The sequence below is a fragment of the Haliotis asinina genome, chromosome 9, assembly GCF_037392515.1.
Source record: "Haliotis asinina isolate JCU_RB_2024 chromosome 9, JCU_Hal_asi_v2, whole genome shotgun sequence".
In the NCBI taxonomy this organism is placed as follows: domain Eukaryota; kingdom Metazoa; phylum Mollusca; class Gastropoda; order Lepetellida; family Haliotidae; genus Haliotis; species Haliotis asinina.
Window position 1 is genome coordinate 26,802,571 of NC_090288.1, and position 25,372 is coordinate 26,827,942.

The 25,372-nt window shown below is 41.1% G+C and overlaps 1 protein-coding gene across 1 annotated transcript in view; it reads left to right on the forward strand.

Moving 5' to 3' along the window:
- Nucleotides 1-18,027: 18,027 nt before the first annotated feature.
- The window catches only part of LOC137296322 (globin-like), a 34,936-nt gene continuing 27,591 nt past the window's right edge, over nt 18,028-25,372 (forward strand). The window contains exon 1 of the mRNA XM_067828094.1: nt 18,028-18,194. The gene's annotated coding sequence lies outside the window, so the exon portion shown is untranslated. The remainder of the gene's footprint in view (nt 18,195-25,372) is intronic.

Sequence of the window (25,372 nt, forward strand, 5' to 3'; positions counted from 1 at the left end):
AACGTGAAATTGTTAGGTGGGGAAGTTACTAACGTGACCTGATGGTCTGGCTCACTGACTTGGCTGACACATGTCATTGTATGATACTTGTGCTGAATGGTGTCCATAATGTCAATCACTGGCTTTTCTGGTCCAGACTTGATTATTTACAAACCGTCTGGAATATTGTTGAGTGTGACGTTACACAACAAACAGTCGATCAACCATAAATTTGTGTCATGTTGTGATTTATACTGAAATACTGTTCCAAGCGGTGGTAATTCATCTCACCCATGAACTCCTACACCACACTGTCATATGACTGTTCCAAACCTTATTAAACCCAAACCAACACTAACAGGCACCACCAAAATACCCCATCATCGTTGTCATACGCGAGGTCCGTGACAAGACACCAAACCAAAGACGACTTACCCAGGAAATAATGCAATTAATCAACGAGCCACGTTAAGGGTGTCCCAGTTCCAAGACACTGTGTTGCCATGGTTTGTCGCTTGTAGCACTGATGCAGTGCGGTACTACACGACAATGCATATTCTCCCATGTGCGGTCAGTTTTCCCACTGGAGCCAAGTGATACTATTTATTCCGAACAGGACGAAGGGTATTAGATGGGTCCAGACTGCCGACATGTGACCTTCAGGAAGGTCATCCCTTAGACTTCTATAATCATATTTCACGAAAAAAGTCGGGTATCAACAGACTGGTCGCGTTAACCGCAAAAGAATCGTATCCTCTAGTAGCTTTACAAGATAGCGTATAAATCAGAGCCGTCCAGGGGGCCTAATGTCTCTCAGGCTGTGAGCTGTGTGATATTAACGCGGTATTGATTAATGAGCAGTTCCTTGACAGTAGTACTGGCTTGCACTTCCCTGTCGGTTATCAACAATCTGACATATGCCACAATCTACATCGTTCTTGTCCTTGCATAAGATATCCCAGTTAGTAAAGCGCTGGTTCGTCGCCCGGGTTCGTCACCCGGGTTCGAGTCCTTTCTCTTCGAGATATAACCATGTCACAAATACCACGTCGAGAAATAATAGCGATTATAATTTGATATTTTGGGATAGCCTGCCGTGAAACCTTTGGCTTGACATACCGAATATCTGGATTCGATTCCCCATTACAATGGTTTGAGTCTCCCTTCAGTGCTATGGCTTGCATTTTGTTGAAATAGTTTGTCGCGGCGTGAAACAGTTTGTTGCAGGGGGTATTTTCTGTATAAAATGATTAAGTTGTTTGGTTAATCTTTGGCTAGTTTGAGTAATCGTCTCTTGAGTTTATTAATGCATAAAAAAATATTTTTAGAAGTATCATCCTTGGAGTCAGTGTGATAGGACGAGGCCGTCTGGTGATTGATAGCACGAGCATCGCTCCATACAGTGAAGCCAGGATTACACATGGCGATACAGGCTATGTACTGCAGCCATCCGATCAACATGCATTCGTCTTCTGGACACAATCTCAAGTGCCACGTCTCATTTACTTTCATATATCGTTAACATCGATGTATATTTGGGAAATATCTACAGATACCAACCATTGTTCTTGTTACATATTGATAACTGTCTATGACAACATCGATTTCAAAATATGCACATTATACAGCATTAATATTTCGAAATATATGTACTGAATATAGTATCACGATTTCGAAATAGATCTATTGTGTTACAATCAGTTCTTTATTCCGACAAACCACCATCTGTGGTACAGGAACATTTTACAGTATGGATATTTTGGGTAAATATACATATATTGTATTACAAATTGATGGCTTCATTTACAATCCGTAGAAAAGGTTTGATAAAGATTTTATGATAGGGTACTTGCAGATAGACAAAAGATATTTAAATTTTATTACTGTTTTGGCCATTTACAGTAGTAGTCTTTAATATATATCAACAAGTCTTTAATACGAACATTTAAACAGGTAAAGAAACTCCACAGCAATAGCTGGGGAATTACATAGATGGCATTTTCTTAGCTGTTAGGTACAATTACAATCTCAATTTACAAACTTCCATCCCTTCAAAATGAATAACGAATTTATAGGTCAAATAACAATCAGTTATTACTTTAACTTTTCAATATGGCTAACTTGTTTTATGACAGAAAAAAAACTGTTTGAAATATAGGCAATTACCAGTACCCCAGTTAAAGTACATGGTAATTTCACAGCTTTCCGTTTTGAAATATTAAAAGCCTGCTCTATCAAATTCTAAAGATTATTTTGCTGTTTCGGAGTTTAAATTTCACTACAGACAATATTCATTGTTAAAAGTACATGATCGTGTTTATTTTATGCACGGATGTATATACACTTCAAAATGTTTTATCGTGCTCGTGTGTCATTGGAAAATCAAAACATGGTTCTAGGGTTTAAAAGATCGGAAAAAATATAATCCTTTTCTCCCAATAGGAACGTTAACCAGCCTAAACATTGTCAGGAAACAGATCAAACGCTATGACATACATTGAACCGGGACCTAATTATCTAGTATTGAATAAGGACCTATCAGTTCGAATCCGGACAGTCTATATGAATGAGGGTTGATTGCTATATAAATTCAGTACAAGAGTTATTTTAACGTCGCTTATAACAGGGATCAAGCGTAATTTGGGAATAAAGCCCGAAGTGGTGAAGGGGTCCGTTCCTCAAAGCTAATTTAGATTTAATACGATCCTAACTCCGATTCTTTACCGACTACAATTGTAGTGCTATGACTGCTTTGTGGATGCATCGTCGGTTTCCAGTGTTCCCGCGGATAATCGGGTAGCCTAGTGGTTAAAATGTTCGAGAGTCACGCCGAAGTTCCGGGTTCAATTCCACAGATGGTGTAGTTTGTGAAGCCCATTTCTGTTGTCCCCCGTCGTGATACTGCTCATGCCATATGGCTAAAGGTGTCTTAATACTGACCTCACTCACTCACTCACTCTAGTGTTCCCAAGACATGTTACTCAAACCGAAACTTGAGTCTCGTTAGCCCATTCAGACAATGACATACTTTTCAGCCGATCCGCAATTTTTCATCTGAAAGTGAAAAGAGACACTACAAACAACTGTGGTTACATTGAATTCGAATTCGTTGCTTCATAAGAAAATGGTACTTTCAAATTAATATAAATTCTAAAGTTTGATGAAATCGTATTTCTATGTTTTGTGTCGAGATTAAGGCAGCATGCCGTTTACCAAGACGTCACGGATTGTCCGAGGTTGAAGAGGTCGTAGAATAATTCACAAGTCATCTTGCTCACTGGCTCTACCCGTTATGTGGTCTTTGCGTTTATTACATGCAAATTTGTAACGTATAATGTGATTGATATATATCAAGTCCGTACCAGCCCATAAACTTTTGTAGCGGCCGAGCCTCGTTTTTGAGATTTGTACGATTTCAAGTTTTCCGTATGTCCGAGCACGCTGTGCGACAGAACTCTCTGCACGACGTGTTTGCAAGGATTAGAAGGAGCATAGTGTTGCAATAAACAAATGATTAGGTGTATCGTATCAAATAATAATTATGAATACCCATCTTTCCAGTTGAATGAGTTGTTGACGTTATTGCTAGTACTTGTACATCAATGCCAGATTTAATGCTTTGACACTGTTGTAAATTATCAGCTGGGATACACAGATATAACGAGGATAAATGCCACTTTATACAATAATAATACATCTACGTACAATCCACAGTTCCGATTTAACATCCATTACCTCTATAAGTACACATGGACAAAAATTTGCGTGGGTTCCCCGTGTTGATAAAGGTCACCTCCGTTCTAGGTGACTGTCGTAAAGGTCACGCATTTTTTCCCCTTACCTATCAATCCGTTGCCATCTTTAAACGCTCTGCGTCAAATGTGACATTATGAGAATCAAAGTGGAGCAATTAAACCCCAAATACACTTGGACTAGTTAAGCTCAAACGTCATAAGACTCATCTCGACTAATTTGACACCAGTAATCCGATCATAACAAAATGACGTTAAATATTTCAAGGGCGTCATTGTTCCGACCCAGATGTGAGATTTTCAGACCATAGATTTCGTCATCGCATTGTGACGTATACATACTAGTATCTTGACAACTAAGACTATCTGAAACAAGAAGGACGTGTCAGTATTTAATAAACGTCAAATCAACGTCAGTGGTTTATAGTACATTCACGCGCTGAGGGAAACATGACACTTGTAATTACGTTACATGGCACGTGATAGGCGCGTGTCAGTTGATCTCAGCTTTCTGTTTTTCACAGGTAAATGTACAGTTCTTCTTAAAATACGCTGAATATGTCAAAGGTCAGTGTGGGAGTCACGAGGAACCACTTCAGACTGATTTCCCTTTGTGAAGTTCTTCCAATGCCAACAGAATTACATAAAGATTGGGACATGCGAGTTGATAGTCTTAAAATTAATGGCGTTAAGAGGTCAAGGACGTTGGAACAATCGCACGCTACAAATGAAAAAGGAAAGTACAGGCAAGATCATTTGTTTTATTTAATCTATTTTCTATTGGGTTTTCAATCTGAGAATGTCTATGACAACCCACGGGATTTACACATTAATTGTCTGTTAGTAACTAACGCAAGTTGATCATACGTCATGCGTTTCATACGCACCGTTAGCGTTAACGTAGAAATACGTATACAACGACAAGACCATCATTAATTCTGCAAAGAGATAAAATATTTTCTTTTCGGTCGTTTGTTTGTTGAACGCCACCAAATTGCGTCTGGGCCAGATATTCAAGTGGTGGTTTGTTTGTTGAACGCCACCAACTTGCGTCTGGGCCAGATATTCAAGTGGTGGTTTGTTTGTTGAACGCCACCAACTTGCGTCTGGGCCAGATATTCAAGTGGTGGTTTGTTTGTTGAACGCCACCAACTTGCGTCTGGGCCAGATATTCAAGTGGTGGTTTGTTTGTTGAACGCCACCAACTTGCGTGTGGGCCAGATATTCAAGTGGTGGTTTGTTTGTTGAACGCCACCAAATTGCGTCTGGCCAGATATTCAAGTGAAGGACATCATAACCGTCGGTCTACGCAATTTGAATACGATGGCATGTTTCAGTTAACCCGACGTTTCGATCATGTTAGGCGTTTCAACCAGCATGGCGTTCAGGAGACCAAGAATTATCACTAAAAGTTTGGCTATGAAGCCACCGGGGATCGAACCCAGGCCTTCTGCTTTCTGGACAGACGCTCTATGCACTAGACTATCGGACATAACTGTAAGTCATACACTGACAGTTGACAAGCTAGGTCTGGCGGCGTCTTCATGGATGGGAAATGTTACTTCTTTGCTTGTTTACTTGCGTCGCCTGAACGTTACGCGGTTATTCAGGAGGAAAGAATCTGTTTGTAGAAATGTCAGTTTTTGTTTTGTTATTTGTCCCCTCTAACACGAAAATAGTAACAGTCCTGAGATAATCTAACACAAAAAATGTCTGCAGGAAGAGAAGGAATGCTGGTCTTATCAAAATGACTGCCAGAACCGCTTGAATGAAAACAAACCTTCTTTATGTCGTCTGCTGACTCCCACTCACAGATTATAGGCGAATGTGATCACAAGATACACGGAGAATCTGATCACAAGATATGCAGAGGAAATGTGATCACAAGATACACAGGGGAACGTCCTCATTGATGAACTTGAAGAGTTAAAAACTACAGATCCCGATGAACCCGAAGGGAAAAACTGGAACACTTGTATCATATGTATTCAGATCTCTGTGGCTCGTTTTCCCCAATTTTGCCAGTAGCTTAACTCCCACCTTTGACAAGGCTTACAACGTTCGTACGGCACAGATGTGTGAGACCGACCAATGAGAGTTAGTGTTACCGAGGGTATCCATATACTTCAGTCATTTAAGCTGCTGGGTGAATAGTTCAGCGTAAGTGTAGCATTGTGTCAATGTGAGCGTGGTATTATTCAGTGAAAGTGTTGTATTATTTGTTTCCCGAATTTTAGACACAGTGCAATAATACCTTGAGAAGAAACCTGGAAAAGAATAAAGGAACACTTGTACTTTCATGTGTTCCCTTATTTGTTTCCATAAGTATATATAATAATGAGTGAGTGAGTTTAGTTTTACGCCCCACTCAGCAATATTCCAGCTATATGGCTGCGGTCTGTAAATAATCGAGTCTGGACCAGACAATCCAGTGAGCAACAACATGAGCATCGATATGCGCAATTAGGAAACGATGACATGTGTCAACCAAGACAGTGAGCCTGACCACCCGATCCCGTTAGTCGCCTCTTACGACAAGCATAGTCGCCTTTTGTGGCAAGCATGGGTTGCTGAAGGCCTATTCTACCCCGGGACCTTCACGGGTTTATAATAATGATAGTTATGAATAAACCCATAAAACTGAAAAGGGGCTTCAGCAACTGGTGAGTTCGTATACCCGAGGACATCTAGACTTGCTTCAATTAAGGCTTTAGCATTGCAGGGAGAGCTACCGGGTACCAGTAGCGAAAATGATGTGGTTCAGGGGCCCCGAGACAGACTAATCACAATACCATTACGAGACATATACTGCAATGGTAATATCATCAGCCACGCACTAAGGCATGTTGCTTGAACTACCACCCAAATCAATGAGTGCTCAAGGACAAACATACGTACAATCCAGGTACTGCAAGGTTATGTGTCGGAGCGTGTCAAGGTCAAATTAGCACCATGACTTCGCGTGACAACCCTACCCGTATTCTACTGACCCAAATCGTGTTTGTCGACCTTCCCAGCTTATCATCTGCCGTATCTGCATGTGCCGTCTGCTATCTCCGCGCCAGATGCTGGGCGATTAATGCCGATCAGATTTGATTGATTTCCGTTTACGCTGCTACCTGGTGGCCTAGACGTCCTGTTTACCTCGGTATGGGGTCCCGGATTAAACAAAAGCATCATGGGAATCCATTGCAGGATGTGTGGCCATGAGTCCCAAGCATAAAACTCAGCGACTGTGAAAGTGTCTCTTTCTCATACATCAACCCTTTCCATGACACGAACCAATCGTATCTATCTCCCTCGACAAGGAAAAACGCTGGGAAAATACCGACTAATCGATATGTAATACCTTCCGGATTTAAAGACTGGAGGGAAGTACTCCAAATCTAAGTCGTTGATCGCTCATGGGACAGTCGTCGTATACATTTGTGCTTCAACGGATTAAAGGGATGATTACCAGACATAATTACGGCTTATGACGATGACATTGATCATTATGACTGCCGTCGTCATTAGTTTTAGATTAAAATGATAAAATACAGCAAAGAGGGTGCGGTGATCCTTGCACAATAAGGTTTATCATCTGATCAGGCTCATTGCTTCCTTTATAAACTGTCAGCGAACTGAACGGTCAAGGATGTTCAGTCCCTCGAAGGGCGCTTCGGAGAATGTGAAGACACCCTCCCCTCTCCCCTCTCCCCCTCCCCGCAACACTATATCTGTGTCCCTAGTCGCGAATCCGGGTTTTATCTTAATGTCAGTGAAGAAATTAGGCGGTACCAAACCTGAAAACATGCACAATATCAAATCTCGAACTCCGACTCTTCTCAGCTGTAAACAAGTCAAGTATAAAACGATCTCTGATGAACCAAAACCAATTCTTCGCAGTCTTGTCTGGTGACTGATAAGTTCCTGCATCTGGTCAGTTATGAGTGTTTCCATAACAAGTGTATGCCTTCATATAGACATGCAACACATTTAGAGTGGCTTCACCAAGAAACCTGCTTCTGTCCCATTTTTTGTTATTTGCCCACAAACCAATTTTTGTTAGAGTACCACCAAAATATTTCCAACTTTCGAAGCGTCCCTTTACCTACTCCAGGATGTTTTCAGGTGCTGTGCTTCTCTCAACTCACGTCTCTAGGAAAATAACCCCAAATATAGAATCTCCCCTGAACTACCTTCTAATCTAACCTCCCCAGTGGACCAAATCGAATTGCAATCAGGTGGCGCTGTTTTTCGCTTCCTTTATAGCGGGTCAAAGGAAGCTAATTTTTATCGTTACCACTTTTAAAGTTCAGTAGGTCGCATACTTTCAGAATGTGTCTATCCTCCGCGATACTGTTCTATTTTCAATTACAGCTGTAGATTCTCTGGATGTGTTCGTCTTATGGTCCGTGAAGAGCTGCCTCCCTTTCATGAATCAGGACCCGTGGACTCCTATCTGTGTTTGGCTGCCGTTATCATCACCCGAGCTAGTTTGAGTTTAATCATGCACACAGCAATATTCCAGCGATATGGCGGCAGTCTATACATAATGAAAACTGGACCAAACAATCCAGTGATCAACAGCATCAATCTACACAACTGGGATATGATGACATGAGCCTGACCCCCCGATCCCGTTAGTTGCCTCTTAAGACAAGCATGCATGGGTTGCTGAAAACCAATTCTAACCGAATCTTCATAAGGAGACGCATGTACTATTTCAGCGTTCTGTGTATATGGGTCTCAAATGTGAGCTTTCCAAAGAGGCAAGGGACATCTCATCATTAAGTTCATACGCCTTGAGTAAAAGATGAGCTCTCGGCAAATTGTATTTCACCAAAGTACTGTACAATCACAAACAACGTTTTTCTGAACTCACGAAGTATCTGCTAAACCCGTTCGAAATATTTTTACTTTACTCTTTTATGCAATTACTGATTTTGACGATAGCTGCCAGTTGGTCCGAGTTTCCATGAAGAGTTGCGTCCCTTACCTTATCGATGATTCGCACCGATTTTGCTAAAAAAACGTCGAACATGGAAATTGTACAATAGAGAAAGGTGTACTTATGGCAAAACCTCTCATAAGTTTAGATTACATGTACAGTCTATGATTTAAACGAAACACTCTCTTACACTTTATTTCTATATGCTTTCTTGCTGAAGGTGGGCTACAATTGTCAGTTTCTGTCAGTTTATACATAAGTGACGTCTACTGGGGACCAGCCACATAACGTGGTCTCGTAAAATGTGATTTACACTTTAGAATTAGCTGGATTTCCAGGGTATACTTTGATGACACTTTAGTGTATCGCCAGCGCAGCGTACCCAGAGAACCAGTCTAATTACTGCGCCACTTCACGTACACCCCCGACGGAGTCTTTATACCAGGGCTTTGGTGAAATATTTCAACACAATGGTGTGCTACATTCCTGTCTAATCCCACGTGTCCCTCGCATAGATGAGTGCATTCCCAGTTCAAAACGATTTCACAACTTTGAGACAAATACGTCTATTCCACAGAAAGGACACACCCATAGCAAAACATGAACGCTTGTAAGATTTTATATAACATACAAGCTTTATGGATTACCAGATTCTTGTACCATTGTCAAGCTGGCATGAGTAAGGTGGGAAAAGAGGGTAATATGTATGTATGTATGTATGTATGTATGTATGTATGTATGTATGTATGTATGTATGTATGTATGTATGTATGTATGTATGTATGTATGTATGTATGTATGTATGTATGTGTGTGTGTATGTATGTGTGTATGTATATGTGTGTCTCTGTGTGTGTCTGTGTGTGTCTGTGTGTGTCTCTGTGTGTGTGTGTGTGTGTGTGTGTGTGTGTGTGTATGTGTACTTCACTGAAACAAAAACTACATTAATCCGTTTTTCTACATACCCCTTGTCATCACATCGTCATTGTACAGCCCAATTATAATCACATCATCATTGTACATCCCAAGTATTCATTTGTATTTTGCTGTTTTAGTTTTGGAGAATAGAATCATCAGTTGTTGACATGATTGACATATTTTCGGTGAAAAGGATGTACATAAGGGACAGTCCTACAGATTTACTTTTCTAATTTCTACTAACAGAAAATGAATCATCGACTTCCGTCACGCCCATTGTTTACTATCAGTTTTATTGGTATGGTTCTGTGCCTCGCTACTTCAGTTAAGACCACGAGAGTAGCGTCTAACCTGTGTAATGGCTATTCTGAATAATGTAAAATATGTATCAAAATGGTAGTGATCTGGCAAATTAGGTATAACTTACAAAGCAAATATTTAAACACTTCCTACAGGCAAGCGACATGTCTATGGTCTGCTCATGTTCTTTACCGTAAATATTATTTGAAACCATTGTAGTCAGCACAAAAGGATAAACCCCATACAGTCTTCTTTCTGAGCCTTTACGCCTTGCTGCGGAGAAGCACTGAGCGATTGTGTTTATGATTTATGCATTCAGCGGTTGGGTAAAACAAGACTCAGGGCAAAAATGAAGATAGACAAGGCTACGTCCAGATGTGCAGCCTTCCATTAACAAATGTGCATTATAACAAAGTAAAAAGAAGATAATACATGTAAATATATTATTCCGTGTGTAAATAGCATGTACAAAATACATATCAAAGAAAATATCGTTCGTTATTTAACTGTTAATGCATTTTATTATGCACGTGTCGCGGTATACGAGATGCGGGCAGTGAAGCGATGGATAACTTTTGGTGACAGATTTCAGCTGCTGCATTCTCCCTGTGTCATACAGTATCGGTGGGAGGGGTGTGTGATAGGGTATGTAGGGTGGGGGCGGAGGGTACCCAGGGTCCTACTATACACCACACTACAATATACTACTTCTATATACTAGGGGTGGGGATTGCTGAGAATTTTCATATTGCGATATACTGCGATACGAAAGCATTTACCGCGATATGTACTGCATTATAGTGCAAGAAGACTGTAAACAAAAAAAAACTTTTATAATAGAGTTGTAATGTTTGATTTATAAAGCAAAGACAACAAAATCATTGTGCTTGATTATGTTTTCATAAAAACCTCCAATGATGACAAAATAAAATATAAATAATATTTTGGCACAAATAATGCCAGGAAAAGAACAGATTAACATCAACACAGTAATTACTGGTTTGAACGAGTTTCTCCACTCTCAAAAAAGCTCTGAGATTTCAGGCAGTTTTTTTTAAAACTGACCCATTTAGAACATGTCAGGGATCACCTGAAAAACAGTCATATCCCAAACATTGCGAGACATTTAAACAAGCATTAAAACACTTCTTCAAACCGAACTTAACCTGACTTCGGGCGTAAAACGAAGAAACATCGTTGGCTAGATTCTTTTCATATTTGGTACCTAGGTTCATCACAGTATGAGAAAAGTCTCAGTCAGGTTTTGTGAACTCACAAGGGGACTTCAACGTTTTACGCTTGTCAGCAACACATCTCAAGAACCGTTCACTGGATTTTATTTCATATTCAACACCAAGCTTATCTAAGGAACGAAAGCGCAGGACCCAGATGCTTTTGTGGCCTTCACATGATTTACAAGCTCACGGCGACTCTTTGACGATTTGAGCATGTTAACCTGCATGTAAAGATTGTCAGCTAGATATCTCAAGAACATTTATCTGGACTTTCGTCGTAGACTTTCAAGACTTTCCTAGAATGTTTTTCAATACGAAAAAATTGTTTATTACTGTTCTTGCATATTTCATACACTATGACATTCATGTCAAGGTCAAAGTGATTCTTGAAAATATCTGTGCTTTTGAACAACTACAGAGCAGTATATCATGAGAGGTTGACTGGTCATGTGTTTGTTGACATTAAACTTCATCCTAAATTACGACCTTCACATTCATTACTTTTGAAGTTGGATTTGATAATTTGCGGCGCGGGATTATGCCACCTTAGTGACAATGTTTGTCGCTATTGTTTCAGCCACTACCTCCTATCCCTTCAACTGTTTATAACAGATCTATGAAGGGCGAGAGGCGGTGGGGAGCCTAGTAGCTAAAGCGTTCGCTCGTCATGCCGTACACCAGGGTTTGATTCCCAACACTGGTACACGATGTGACACCCATTTCAGGTGTCCTTCGTCTTGATATTGCTGAAATATTGCTAAAAGCTACGAAAACCCAACGCTTGCTCACGAAGGTTGGATCCTCATTTATCCATTTTCATTCCAGTAAAAAGTCCAGATAAACAAAATGTTCCAAAACAAAACAGAATTATAACGAGTTATGCTCCTTGTAAATGTGTATTTTCTGTGTCTCTCTGTGTGTAATTGTATATACCAAAACACCCCATAACCGGTTTTCCGTGAACACGAGGCTACTAACGGTATTGATTGTAGTGATAAGTAGATAATTATCCGTTTTCTTCAATTTCTTTCAATTACTACTATTAAGGGACACTCTTTGCTGAGTCCTGGAACTATGTTGTAACGACCCATCATTATAAATTAAGCACGGCCTTCCCTACTGAGCTCATTATCCTTGACTGAACACAACCTTCCATCTTGAACGCAACATGGTTCTTTCACGCCCTGTCACGTCTGAGACGTGTCACCCACCCAGGCGCTGTCGCGCTGGGGACTGGGTACTAAACCTTTGTATTCGGCATTCCTCAAACACCTAGACAGTATGTGTGAGCATGCTCGTGTTGATGGGGATCACCCAACTGTCACCTGCCATATTCACTTGAAACGTGTCGTTGTCGTCGTCGTTGTCGTCGTCGTCGTCCACGTCGTTATCGTCGTCTTCTGTTATTCATATTTTGGCAAACTATGTTTATCTATGTCATCGTTGTTTTCACCATCAGCTGTATCAATACCATCGTCATCTCCGTCGTCATCATCACCCGACTGTTCACCCTGTTAGTCTTTCCATATGATTGTCAGCACCACGGAAGTACTGACAGGTTTCTGAACTTCAGTCACCCGCACGATTTCACGGTTTCTCTGCACACGAAGTCCGCACGCCGTGATACAACTAAATATTTGTGGGGCTAGACCCAACTCACTCACTCACCCACTCAAACCCACGCCTCTGTATATAACCGCATATCTAGGACACTTATTCTCGTGGGTGCACGTGTATATACATGCACGAATGCCGTACATAGTGTGGTCAGGTAGGATCCAAGGCCGCTGTTACGTAGAGGGTATATACATGTATTACCTTATTTCAATAACATTCAAAGTATTTGGAATATTTCAAGTATTGAAATTAAATGACAAAATGCCAAATGAAAAGACAATGGAATGGCGTCACAAATGTAATTTAAAGTGTGATAACAAACGATTAGGACATGTATTAAATGTACAATTCTCACATTGGTCACGTGACACCCTTTATCACCCGTCCTCATATAGCTGGAATGTACGTGACATCCTCATCATCCGTCCTGATACAGCTGGAATGTACGTGACACCCTTTATCACACGTCCCGATGGAGCTGGAAAGTACGTGACACCCTTTATCACCCGTCCTGATACAGCTGGAATGTCGTAGACTGTGCCGGTAAACAACATTCGCTCCCTAGGTCGTCCCCATTACCTGTAGTTACCGGGTAGCTTCTACAAAAAACTGACTTTTTATCATCATTATCGTCAACAACAACGTCTTCGTTGTAATCTCTGTACCTTTTAACTCATCCGACTGGTGAGGGTAGCCGAGTGGTTAAAGCGCTGGCTCGTCACGCCGAAGGCCCGGGTTCGATTCCCCACATGGGTACAATGTGTGACATTGCTAGGATATTGCTAAAAACAGCACAAAGCAATACTCACTCACTCACTTGTATTTCAGCTATCTTTCAGTTTTTGGTTGATTTGTACTCCTTTAAAAATCTGTGCACAGTTTGACGTTCGACGCTTATACTGGCAAAGGTGCACCTTAAATTAATGGCTGATGAAGAAACTACTCGGTAACTTTAAACAGGCCAGGGGTTTCTCACAACCATATGGACTGTTTTCCTCATCTATTTCGAGGTTGAGGTTCAGACCTAATTAAAGAAAACGGTCTTTAATGTCGACTACGTTGATTTACTATTGCCCGTAACAACTCATTAAGAGCACATGTTTACAGTAAAGCGTCGGCAAGGGAGATAACTCTGATACACGCATAGATGAGGCACAAAAAACCCAGATGAGATATATCTAGGTTACATACCAGTGAGTGTTGGTCCCAATGTTCCCCAAACACGAGTCACGATGGGACACTCGACGGTGACTCTGATAACCCGCCATGTCACACTGTTATCAGGCAGTCTGTAACAGTGCTAATGTGTCTTAATGTACTGATATACCCCCACGCTAGGACAAAAGCACAAATTTGTTTTTATAGAAACAGGGGATCCATCATGGAACGTCTGTAGAGACGTTAGGCCCGTTGGTAAAGCATTCGCCGAAGACCCGGGATCGATTCCTCACATTGGCATAACATGTGAGTTAATTTTTGTTGTTCCCTGTCGTTATATTGCTTAATATTGTCAAAGGCGGCGTAACATTTCACTCACTCACTCATTCACTCACTCTCACTCGGAACTGGCTTAATAATACCAAACTGGCTGTCCGGATTTCGGTTTTGAATCGACCACAACCTTCACAGTCACAAAACAACCGATACACCCATGATCGATGGCTTAAAATAAAACAAAAAACATGGCTAGTATTGACGTCCTGGTAATGTCTCAGACCCGCAGTTTCAGTATTTCGGCGACTGTTTTCAGGCTAGTGCTGGGAAACCCGGTACCACCATCGTGGCGAATGATGGATTCGGGACCCACTAGCTAAGGTATACACACTGAATAGTCGCGCCATGTGCCTTATATGAAGGCCTCTTTTCTAACAAGACCTACGGTAGGGACACGGTTGCTCTACATGTTTCCAGCCTTATCATATGCTGTTCCACTCCACACAATTCATGAAAGTTCAGATCCTAAATAACAAGGACTCAATTTAGCCTTTACTTCTTATTTTTACGTGAAACCCGCTCGACAGACTTGAAAGCGACTTGGAGACACTAGTGCTATCTCTCGGGGGTTTAAACTTAACGGAAACATCCAGCAGGCATGGAATGCTCCAGCAGGATGTGATTGTATACACCGGATCAGTGTTACTGCCACATCTACTGACATGGTGTGGTATATAGACATATGCCACACACCTGTCACCTTTAACCCGTACCTGATCAGGGTGGTGGGGTAGTCTAGTGGTTAAAGACCTGGCTTCGATTCCCTGTATGGGTACAATGTGTGACGCTGAATTCTGGTGTCTCCGCAGTAATATTGCTGGAATATTGCTAAATGCGGCGTAAAACCATACTCACTTATCCCGTACCTGATCATATTGTCAGTGAGTCATTTTGATAAAACCGTCAATTCATTCACTTTTATGATGACATTTGTGTACCGTGAACTCTCATTAACCTCTTGATAGCGACTAAAAGTCATGTGCAGACCCTTGTCTGTAAACTAGATAGTTTTAGCATAACCACAAACTTTCCAAACTTTAATGAGACGTTTACTCTTACGAACTTGGTGGCCCAAACAGAACATTGTTGATTACCAAATTTACGGTCGCATAATAGGGATCATATAGCTTTTTATCAAAACAAACACCTCGTCTCTTAAAAAATCCTTTTTGTCAAATCCTGGGAAGAAATTAGTTAAATGTCTAGTAAAACAGATTTGATGTGTATATTTGTATCTGGCAGTAGTGGCCCAGCAACATACATGTGTGTTTAAATAGCAATTAATTCATTCAGTACAAGCAAGATGAGGTAATGATCGTGACAACATCTGACACATTGGGGTCCGGTTTCTGTACGCGGTGGTTTCCACAGTGCCACATTCAACTTACGGATTAGTGCACAAAATAGGGATTTAGAATATTTGCGTTTTCTCTACATACTTAAACATGCCTCTATTTTGTCAGATTCCCTGGACGCATTTTGTGCAGTTTCAAGCGATTTCAATCGCAATGGACGTTCTCCTGTAAAGTCACTCGGAATATTTGGGATTCCTGGTATCACGCTGCTTTACCTTCACTGATCATTTTCTGTGACTCAACGCAACATGATTCCGCGCCGTCTTGGCCAAACATGCATCTGCAACAAAGTCGGTCTCATGGCAGATATAGAATGCAACCTATATCTTATCTCTAGTCAAGTATAACTCGGTGTAGGGGTTAGGCAGAGATATTATTAAGCCCCTTTTTTCTAAAAACAATTACTCTCGAGACGGTTTCATCGTCGTAAAAAGTCTTACAAAATTACATCTTTTCCTACGAAATATTGTTTTGAGTAAAACACGTACATTTATGTATGTTTAATGTCTACTCACAATAAACCATTAGATATAGCGCATAGCCGCGAGATAGCTAGGGCGCAATACTGCAGCAAGCTGGGCTTTCAGTACTCCCATTTCAGAGTTGCCAACTTAGTCGTTAACTAGGGTTTAAACCCCTTGTGTTATCTGGGTGTCTCCACACGGATGAGACTTTTTAATTTGAGATATTCACGGGAGGGCCAACCGCGGTATGCTTCTAAGTCACTTATTTAACTTAATTAAGTGTTTATGATTTAGGTTCGCTGTGAGAAAACCTCCCTGTGCTCTACTGACATGGCTATTACACCCTATCACCTTAACCTTCCAACACCTGAATCATGAATACGGATTTATAGGTAGGCAGTCATATGGCTAGCGTTGCACAAGACATGCGCATGAAATTCGAAAATTCTTACTATGTCCCATAAGTGGCAGATATTTGAGTGTTGCTGGTTACCGGCTAAGCAGTAGGATAGAGAAGGTGGTTCTGTGAATATGCACTACGTAGAGGTGCACCGATTTGGATCTAGTCGTTACGCGTAGAATCATGTCGCTGTCAACATCGTAGGTTAATGAGAACGTCTCTGGGGGAAAAAAGTCAGGCTCAGAAAGTCGATAGGTTATTCTGGATCTGTATGCGATGTTTTTATTGCTTTGGAATGTTGCCATGGCTGCTGTCAGGTCGCTCGTTGTCTCTGAGTGAGGGAGTTTGTTTTTTAAGTCGTTTTAGCAATATCACGGAGTTGAACACTAGAAATAGGCTTTACAGATTGTACCCAAGTAGGGAATCGAATCTGGGCCTTCAGCGTGACGAGCGAACGCTTTAACCACTAGACTACTCCGCCGCCCACGTCTGATAGATGCCGCTTCTTCATCGTACATGGTGGCGTCACTGGGGAATATGTTCTGCTTCACCACTCATATTCCGAATGATTTGTGTTCAAGTGTTAAATGTTTATGGCCAGTGCATTGCATTTAATCATAACGAGTTACACCCTCGAACATTAAAAACGTTGCTTGAATCAACACCTGTGCACATTAATTCAATTCAAGTTCATTTCAATAGCAATTCATTTCAATAGATAATATAGTCAGCATATATATATATATATATATATATACGGTATATTGACCCTGCATGTCTAAAGAGGCTAAAGTTTACTTTCCACATAAATTTGTAATTCCATCTGTTACAATTGAGCCAAAAAATAATGTTCGCATGCGTTCGCTTATTGAGCTGTGAACGTGCTCTGTGAGTTTTTGTTGCGCTTTTTTTATGCGCCACACATTTGTTGTTTAAAGCCACGCTCAGCAGTATTTCAATTATATGTAATCTGACTATCCAGTGATTGACACCATGAGCATTGGTCTAGGCACTAGGTCGTTAAGTGAGTTTAGTTTTACGACGCTGTTGGTATTATTTCAGCAAGCTCAAGGCGGGATCGAAACACCAGAAATGGGCTTCACACATTGTTCTCATGTGGGAATCGAACCTGGTTCTTCGACGTAACCACATCCCGCACCCTGGAACTTGTTTGCAGGAGCCCACGAAATGGTTCGGGTCGATGATTGGTACGACTACAATAATGCCTCTTGTCAATAGTTTGTTCCACGCTCGTATAATTACAGACTGACGTTATATAGTGGGGTTACGGCAGGGTTACGCACCAAACAAACAAGACCGTTCCAACCTCGACTTGGTCCACTTATTTCTGTCATTTTGTAAAGCATTTGGTATATTATAATTGACTTTGGTGATGTTTAGTTTTAAAGTTGAAGAATATGCTTATGCAAAGAATCCTAGTGGAGATATCAAAGTAGGAATGTCTGTACGATAACCAGTTAAAATGACGGGAGGTATTTTATGCTACTTTGGAAGTGAATAAACGAGTATGCTGCTTCGTATACTTGTTACATTGTTACAGCTGTCACGTACGTAGATAGTATCTGACAGCTGTCAGTCACGCCAACATATCCATAATATATGCAACTGGCGAAGAAGACAACCCATCGATTTGGCATATAACCACACCCACTTACAAACGTCGCCAGCATAACATAAAAGAATATGTAGCAACGTTCTGTGTTCACTTACAATCTTTGGACACGTTGGTAAGTATACAGCGTAGTGTCAGTTAGATGTAATGTACCCATATCCACCAACACATATGTTCCGCTATATGTATGTTTCGGCACACCCGGATGTTGAAAGCAGTTTTAGGCTTTTAGTATTTGAAATGCCTTTACCTTGAGATGTGACAACATATAACTGATAGGAGGTACATATGAAATTATACACAGTAAACATAATGTAAAATAATAGATTTATACGCATCAGTCCATTCAAAACTTACTGTACCAGTATAGGTATACGGCAAGGCTGAGTTCTTTGTCAGTGTCGCTTTCTTAATTTCGGCAATAAATTTCTCCCATTAAAGGTATTATTGTTTATTATGCAATTTTATATTTAATGGCACGAGACCTTACAACCTGTTTTTTTAATACGTCATACCTTGCCGAGCCGTCATAATATGAGCAGAATGATACTGTTACACAGTGGTTCCACATATTCATACTATGCCGCATTTTTTCATTCTCTTCCATTGTATCCGTGTTGAGAAAGGTATCGAGCTGAAATGTATCACCAACAAACGGAGCAGAATGAGTTCGTCTTAGTGCTAAATAAACTACTTTTTTTCATTTTCAACAAAAGCAAGATCTGTCAAGTTGAAAGGCGACACCTCCTGGTTTAGTGTCTCCTGGTTTCAACCGTTCTCAAATTGCTCACCCGGCAGACCTTAGCTTCGTGCGTTGTTACGTCTTTATTCTGTTATGCATTTACGGGCTACATTTAAGACGAATAATGCAAAAACTCGAATAGTGACATTTAGGAGAGGCTTGTTTCATCATTCCGCAAGTAAATGCCAGTACGTTTCCCATAAATGATAAAGTTGATAATGTTACAGCATTTCCCCATAATTTGTATTATTTTACCCTTCTTCTTTATTTGTGCGATTGTTAATTGTTTACGGTCACACTCATTACAACACTTCACCAGAATTCAACTTTCAGTGACAGGTTTTGGTATCTGAAAACCGCATTGTTTGCAATGTAGGACGTGGTAGCGTACTCGCGGGGCAATGATATGCATCTTCAGTTTGTTAATCTAGACATGTGTTTCTTGTCATGGGGGCGGTAGGGTAGCCAGTCGTAGCCCCGCTATATGAGCTAGGTCTGCTTCTGGAGATACGAGTCTGGAACTAGCACCATATTGAGTGAGTGAGTGAGTTTAGTTTTACGCCGCACTCACCAATATCCCAGCTATATGGCTGCGGTCTGTAAATATTCGAGTCTGGACCAGACAATCCAGTGATCAACAACATGAGCATCGATCTGCGCAATTGGGAACCGATGATATGTGTCAACCAAGTCAGCGATCCTGACCACCCGATCCCGTTAGTCGCCTCTTACGACAAGCATAGTCGCCTTTCATGGCAAGCATGGGTTGCTGAAGACCTATTCTATCCCGTGACCTTCACGGGTCTGCACCATATTGACATTATAGGCATCGATGTAACGTAGGACTTCGTTCCTGTCAGCGACCGGATCCATTTCGTTGGCACTTGCAAGTATCAACCCAGTAGCCTAGTGGTTAAAGCATCCGCTCGCCATTCTGACAGCAGGAGTTCGATCCTCACATGGGTACAACGTGTGAAGCCCATTCGTGTTGTCCTCGCTGTGATATTGCTGTATTTCTGCTAAAAGCGGCGTAAAACTAACTCACTCGACACGGTATCGTACGCATTCCATTGTATTCATAACGAAAAGATTCAGTTATCTCTGGGACTGTACTCAACCTGTGGTCGGTTGTGTCCACACTTTAACACAAGGACATGTACTCATGTAGTTCCAATGCCTCTCCGTGGTTGCATCAAGACACAAATGTTTATTACAGTAAAACTCAGGAACATTATTGGTCTCGAACAGATTCACAGCAATAACCTTGGATACCCGCATGTCTCCTGACGTTGTTTTAGTCACAAAATGGTTCCTTGGCAGTCGAGGAATTATATGTTTTCAACACAAAATTGGTGTCTGTCAATAATTACCTTTCCGTATCACTTTTCCCATTCTCTTCCCAAAGCAGTTACTTGTCACATCTTCCTACGTATCGTCCAAAGAGATTTCCAGTACATATGTTTATATATGTCAAGAACTATTCCATTCATATCATGGCAGTGAACATATTCAATGATGTATGGACGTTTGGGAATCGAACTCCGGGTGTCCGGGATGACGCGGGATCGGGTGGTCAGGCTCGCTGACCTGGTTGGCCCACATGTGTCCCAGTTACTTAGATCGATGATCATTATGTTTGCCACTGGATTACCTGGTTCACACTCGATTATTTAAAGCCCGTCGATATATACTTGGAATATTGCGAGCGTGGCGTGAAACAAACAAGCAAGCAAACAAACAAACAAACCGGCATGCCGCGTCAAGACCATGACCGATTGGCTACCAACAGATATCAGCATATCATAGTACAGTGTAATATGAGTTAACGCACGATTGGTATATATGTGGGCACATACTGTGGGGCGCCAGGTTTTGTTTCATGTGATCCTGGGGAAAAGACCTCGGTCTCAGTCCGTTACAGATGTCTGCGGGCGGACTGGCTGAGGTCTACTAAACCCAGTCATTCCCCCTTTGGGTCAGTGCCTGGTTTGAAATGTATATAAATCAACAGAAGTGTCTGTCACCTGTTGATAATTGGGTCTATCGAAACATATTACCTGAGTCTCTTGGTTTGTGAACATTGCGCTGTTTTGTTGGGTTTTTTTGGTTCAGTTTGTTAGTATATCTCAGACAATGTTCTGTTGAAACTTGATTATATGTTGACTTGAGTCTTTCAGTCTGAAACCTAAACACGATGGACTTTTTCTATAGTCAAAGATACATCCGGGTCATTTTGGTTGGCTGTTTCCATTAAGGATAGGTCAGTCTTTGTCTTGCGTGTCAACATGACTTTTGAAGATGTTACCGGTAACTAAACATTAACCAAAGTCACATTCACAATTGATTCTAATTACTAAAAACAACAAGTGGTTGTAAACTACAACCGTGTTATGTTTTAACATATCCATTTTCTCTTAGGAATCCAAGAACCCGTGAAGATCCGGGACAGAATAGGCTTTCAGCAACCCATGTTTGCCATAAAAGACGACGGACTATGCTTGTCGAAAGAGGTGACTTACGTGATCAGGTGGTTAGACTCGCTGACTTGGTTGACACGTCATCGGTTCCCAATTACGCAGATCGATGCTCATGCTGTTGATCATTGGATTGTCTGGTTCGGGTTCGATTATTTACAGACCACCGCCTTCTAGCTGGAATATTGCTGAGTGCGGCGTAAAACTAAACCCACTCCCTCACTACAAATCCAAGACGAAAATGTTAAACATTTCACATTGCGTGTGAGAACAAGCAAAATGGTTGTGATAAAACTGTAAATAAGATATTAGCACGAGGAAACAGGACAAGTGAAGCGAACCTTGCTAAACATCATTCCAACAATGTTTCCAAGGACAATGAAACTATTTACGACTCCATAGGGCTTTTGAGAATGGGTACAGGTCAAAGGTTCCACAGACTACTGTAAAATCGTATGACCCTATTTCCGACATATATGATGGACGGACTAGACTGAAGGGGCATTTACTCCGTGTATTTAAAGCTCTAAAGTGTACATCACAGATTATTATTGGCTCATTATCACTAGAGGTCAGCACTAGCTTATGGCAGCCTAAGGTATTTTGGCTTGACCCACTGACCTTCTACTGTCTACAGTAGCCAATAATACAGCTATATAACGTATCACGGAGTTGTGGCACAGGGGTAAAAATGTTTTAGTGAGTTAATTAGTGATTATCTTTTCGCTCAAACGCTAAACTGAGAAGTTAAGGATTTAAGGTTAAAAGGCCTGTTTATATTTTCGCTTCCATTGTTTCATTGTCAGTGTTTATATTGGCAAGGAAGCGATTGATACCCAGATTTTCCAGTACAATGTCCCCGTGTTATACCAACCAGTGTCTACGAAACATTCCGCAGATGTAGACATCAGTAGGATGGTTCATGTTCTGTCATAATATACGGAGGTCCAGCGGTTGTTGTGTTTGCTCGAGGACTCAGAGCTCTAGTTCGATTCCCATGCTCCTTGATGTGATATGGCAAGCCAGATAGACAGACCTGTACACCTACCCGAATGTGTAGTGATAATATTAGGCTATATGTAGTTGTATGCATATTATATTTATCTATCGTTACATGAATAGTGATATGCTCTTAGATGGATACGATATGCCAAAGACCGATGATGTATCGAAGTACTAATACAATGGTACTAATATAATTATACAAGTGACACGATTATAATATTTCTCGATTTTCGCGATTCCTGTTGATGTTGCTAGATTTATAGGATCAGCTTGGATGTACTACTGTTATACTGAATCAGCATCTATGACTATTCTGACATACATGTAACGACGTACATAGATACGTTAAACTGTGTTAAAATATTGACGCCTGGTGTGCGTGTTATTAAATCGAAGTACTTGTAGCAAATCTACAACGTACATTAAAGCGATGTGTATGGACATGTATCTAAGTATTGACATGTATCGACATGTATCGCGGCCTATCGATATCTATCGCCGATATTTGACATACATCAATGTATCGTGACGACTGTTCTGCAATGTCGGGGCATGTCGGTACTGTGTCAGGATGTGTCATTGTCACACTGAACTGTCCATATAACGTCATAACGTCTTTTTGTCAGCAGTAGCGAACGAGTGAGTGAGTTTAGTTTCACGCCGCTTTTAGCAATATTCCAGCAATATCACGACGATATTTTCACACATTGTACCCATGTCGCCGAATCGAACTCGGGTCCTCGGCGTGACGATCGAAAGTTTTAACTACAAGGCTGCAGCTCACTAGTGAAAGGCGTTTAGATGGTTCTTTCTTAGCTATCCTTAGTAACATTTACCTTTGAGTGCACTGGCCGTGCGTTTGTGTTATATTTTTTTGACACGAGTACCGTTGTATGGACATGTTGCTGTTTGACCACTACTTATATTGATCATGTGCCTACATGTACCTTTAGTATCAACAGTATCCCGATCGCATAAAAACTGCATACTCTAAAAATATTTCAATACATCTTCGTTAGTCAATAAGGACAATGGAGTGTGTGTCAGTTCGTAGGTTCGAGTTCCATCCTCTGATTTGCTTTTGATTGCAACGATTACAACTGTGTAGTACCCAGCATTTTGATCGATTATAAATACGAATGCAGACCTGTTTCTATCTCCACAGTCTTCAAAGAAACCTATGGCATGTTTCATTTTTAACAATTTCAGTATACTACCTTCCTTGAGTTAAAGAAACAGTAGTTTTGTCTCTATTCGTCAGTTAGAGATCGAACAAGCTAACTTTGCACCATGGCTTGATTTGTTTGGCGGTGACTCCTCTCTTGAAGTTCTGTCGAGAACTGAGAGTTATCTGTGGAAATTGTCCTTAGGATCAAGAAAGCTTAAGCAAGTCATTTATCTATTTCTTACACGCGTGTAGGTTTCTACCAAACATTCTTGTCACAATGTGGTCGTTCCACATGGCTGTGTCAACAGGTCTGCTATACATTGACCAAGGATGAGTACCTTGTTACCCCACTGGGTTGTATAAGAATCGACAACAGCAGTTCAAAGGAGATGACACATGAGTTGGCTTCTGTTCATGTCAAGCCATGCTGAACATTGTTTGTGTCCGTTAGATTCACTGCACTGAATAGCTGACTGATGGGAATGAGACCGACGAATATATATTTGGATAGTGATGCAGCTGGATTTATGATGGGAAGTAGTTCGGTTTTAACAAAACCTCCAGTTAGTTGCATGAACTTCTTAGAAATCTGTAGAAAATCAAATAAGCTGGTCCACATGTATTTTTCAATTAAGGAAATAGTTTTAGCAACACAACAATAGTGTATCATGTTCATGATACTTCTATTCTGTGATGGGACATGGGACTTGTTTACGGCTCCTTTGACCTCAGAGATGCTCTGGTGCAGCATCTTGGGCTGATAGCCATTCGATACGAGACACCTGGCTCACGTATGTGATGCACAGCAGTTGAGATTCAGGTATCATCATCCTTTTTGACAATATGGACATTGTTGGAATACCCATAGGGATAGAGTGACCTCTTGCAGTAGGCTACCCAAGAAAGGAATATCTCCCGTCGGGACAGTTGTGGGTGTTCTGTCCGACTTGTCAAGATTATTGACTATAGAGTACTCTACGTTATAAACGGCATACCCTTTAGGGGAGGGGGGTACCTTTAATGTTTTATGGTTTTGTCAACTGGTAGGCAGTGAAACGTATGTGTCATAGACGTGGACAGTGGATTGATGGCAGTGGTGAGTGAGGGAGCTTGGTTTGTCGCCTCTTTTAGCAATATCACGGCGGGAGACACCAGAAATGAAAAATGGGTTTGACACATTATACCCATGTTGGGAATCGAACCCGGGTCTTCGGTGTGACGATCGAACGCTTTTACCCCTGGACCTCCTCACCGCTCCTACAACGTAATGAAATGGTCGAGGGCCAGGTTGGGGTATAGCTATCATTCCTCACACACCGAATGTCAATATACCACTATTGTACCACACGACGGTTACTCAGTAATTAGCGATACATTTACATATGGCTTAAAATTAACCTCCTTTACCACTGTGGTTCTGTGAAAGGCACAGTTTTACTAAACCCTTTAATTCCTTGCCATTTACATACGGCTTAAAATTAACCTCCTTTACCACTGTGGTTCTGGGATAGGCACAGTTTTACTAAACCCTTTAATTCCTTGCCATAGACGCCGTAGAGCAGACCATAAATTTAAGTAAAGCACCTGAAGCTGCCGGACCTTTTGGCTTTGAGTGTTACATATTCGTTAGACACTGTACTTGTGCGAAGTATTTTACGTTATCTTGTTGATAACGTCAACCGGTGACAACAGTATGAATAACACGATAAACACACCTACACAACTGACGTTAAACCTGAAGTTAAAGACAGAAATTCTGAATGATAAACATTATACCTCACGTTCCACAAAATGTGGCTCGCTTAAAATATTATAGCTCACCTTGGGATAGCATAACTTGTGGTTAAACCTCATATTTTAGGTTAGAAATAATCTGCTCTACGAGAAAAACAGTGGACGTTACT